The sequence below is a fragment of the Triticum dicoccoides genome, chromosome 1A (assembly GCF_002162155.2).
Source record: "Triticum dicoccoides isolate Atlit2015 ecotype Zavitan chromosome 1A, WEW_v2.0, whole genome shotgun sequence".
In the NCBI taxonomy this organism is placed as follows: domain Eukaryota; kingdom Viridiplantae; phylum Streptophyta; class Magnoliopsida; order Poales; family Poaceae; genus Triticum; species Triticum dicoccoides.
Window position 1 is genome coordinate 43,163,246 of NC_041380.1, and position 3,082 is coordinate 43,166,327.

Consider the following 3,082-nt stretch of genomic DNA (forward strand, 5'->3'; position numbering starts at 1 on the left):
TGTGAGGGGGAGTTACAGTTCTACCCTTTCCTATAGGCTTCTCGGCTTGGGTTTGTGTACTGAGGGTCGGGGATAGTAGAGTAACTTTGCTTCTCCCCAAATAGTGGGCGGGAGCGATTTCGAGCGAGGAGGGCGTGTTTTGAACTATAGTGGGCGCGAGCGATTTCAGGCGAGGAGAGCGTGTTTTGAAATAGTGGGTGCGAGCTATTTCGGGCGAGGAGAGCGTGTTTTGCCGACCATGGTTTATGAATTATTGGGCACATGTCATTTCGGCCGAGGAGAAGGCGCGCTTGGATGAAGTTACGAACCTACCCTCGATGTACAACGGGCTAATTGATGCGTGTCCCACATAGGACGGTAATTTCGCGTCTCCCATTTATTTGCTCGGGCGAATTCCACCGAGCAGAGAGGATTTTTTACGGTTCGTTCAAATTTTGGGAGAACGAGCATCCACGTCTACCTTACTAAGTCGATTAGGATCAAATTTTGAAATATTAGCTTGCCACTTCTTTTTTAGATGGAGAGATGATGCTCGGGAGTAATGTGTTTTTACATGCTCGTTGCTAGCGATTTACTATATGAAAAATAGTTGACCCACTCAAAAACGTGAATCAAACCCAAAATGAAATATTTCGATTCAATGAAATAGCTCGTTCAGTAGGTCAAAATAGTGAACTAAATCCAAAATTGAACACCTCAATCGAGTAGCATGTTGTACAGTATTATAGTACTCCAATACTACTTTACGAAGATCCCATTGTATTCCAGAAGCTCGTAACATCGGTCCCGATAAGCCCCAATTTACTGCTTCTTCTCCGCTAATAAAACCTACTCCTTCAACTCGCTCTAAAAAATTGGATTCTGTGTAATAAGTTGTTGATATTCAACAACTCCGCGTAAAAAATAATCACAGAAATCTAAAAAGGGGTGGAGTAAACCTGTTTTTATTTTCTTCGAAACTAGCGCCCTCTTACTCCGCGTGTAGAAAAGGAAGAAATCTTGATTCGTTAGAAATTGAACAGGTAAATAAATTTCTGGATGAGTTACGTAAACATCTAAAAGATACTAAACCTCAATTCCAAGAAATTATCGATGATCCCTGTTAAGCATCCATGGCTGAATGGTTAAAGCACCCAACTCATAATTGGTAAATTTGTGGGTTCAATTCCTGCTGGATGCACACGAACAGGAACATTCCATAAGTCTATTGGAACTGGCTCTCTATCCATGGAATCTCATCCATCATCCATACATAACGAATTGGTATGGATTACTAAGGGGACTAAAGAAACAAGAACAACAACGACTAATTCATCCGCCAATATATTCCCGAAAAGTCGAAAGCTAAGCGATAATGGTTTTGTGAAATCTTCTAGGATGTTAATTGGTAAAAGGATTGGAGTTGGTTTAATATATTTCTCTAAATAGCTCAATCCTTTTTTGCTAAGACCAGCATAAAAATATGCCGCTGATGTGAGTAAAGCTAAAGCAACAGTAGTATTTATATCATTCGTGGGCGCTGCTAATTCCCCATGGGGTAACTCTATAATTTTCCAAGGTAAAAGAGCACCCGACCAATTCGGAACAAAAATAAAAAGGAACATAGTTTCAATAAAGGGAACCCAGGGACCATATTCTTCTCCAATCTGAGTTTTGCTCAAGTCTCAAATAAACTCAAGGACATATTCAAAAAAAATCTGACCGTCGGTCGGGATGGTTTGTGGATTCCGAACAGCTATGACAACTGAACCTAGCAAGATAGTAATTACGACCCAAGAAGTGATGAGTACTTGGGCATGAATTTGGAAACCTCCTATTTGCCAATAGAAGTGTTGGCCTGCTTCTACACCCAATATATTGTATGACCCCTTGAGTGTTTTAATGGAACAAGGTATAATATTCATATTGTCCTCTGATAAAAATTGAACTTCAAAAAAGGAATTCTTTTGATTCAACCATCTCTTTCTCAACTCAGCAACTTGAAGTATTAATCTTATATTTAGGATACCAAGAAAGCATATCAGATCATAATATATATCAATACCCTCTAATATAAATCAATATTCCCCTTCTTTTTTCTATGCAAAAAAATTCTATGCAAAAAAAAGATATAGTAAAGTAAGTGATTCCATAAATTTACGCAGTTGCCCAAGAATTCACTATATATTCTTAATCAACGATTTCTTATATAGAGAGAACAGCCCTCACAAATTGAAAATACTAATTTGTTAAGAATCAATCGAATTGAAGTCATAGTGTCATCGTTGGCTGGAATCGATATATTCGCGAGATCCGGGTCACAATTTGTATCGACTAAAGAAATAGTAGGAATCCCCAAAATGGCACATTCCGTATACTCTTTTTGCTGATCAAGGACGATCACAATGTCTGGCAATCTCGTCATATATTTCATCCCGCCGAGATACCTTTGCAAAGTAGATAATTTTCTCCTCCTAACGAGCTTATTTTCACTATTTTTGTTTGTAGTTTTCCAGTAATTCTAGATACATGTTTGAAATTTTGGGTCTTTTTTTGTTTAAATCGTATATCTCCTTCGCTTGTAGTCATTTATCATTCAATTAGTGAAGCATAAATTCATTTGATCTCCCGATATTAATATTAATCAAATTAGCAAGCATCTTTTTTAGAAAGAAAGCCCTTTTCCATTTTAGCAAAATTCTTTCTATTTATACCTACTTTAAGGTATTGAAAGTCAAATTAATGAACTTGTTTGATATACGCACATATCCATTCTTGTGTGGATTGCAGACAACATGTTCTCAAATTTAAATATTTGAATGCAAGTTTATATCAAAACATGGTTTATATCAGTTTTTGATGCATAAAACGCGACCTCTCCCTCTCCCGGACTCCTGTTCTCTCTCTCTCTCTCTCTCTCTCTCTCTCTCTCTCTCTCTCTCTCTCTCTCTCTCTCTCTCTCTCTCTCTCTCTCTCTCTCGCCGACAATCTTCAATTCTGTCGCACGCATCCAACACAAAAACCTTGTTGGTCCCTCTCCCTTTCTCTCCATCTCTCTCTCTCTTTGTGTGTGTGTGGGGGGGGTCTTTCTAGTTCGCATGCA

General features: G+C 38.4%; 1 pseudogene; it reads right to left on the reverse strand.

The window, feature by feature from the left end:
* Positions 1–2,016, reverse strand: part of LOC119350821 — a 25,648-nt pseudogene extending 23,632 nt beyond the window's left edge.
* Between the last annotated feature and the right edge of the window lie 1,066 nt (positions 2,017–3,082).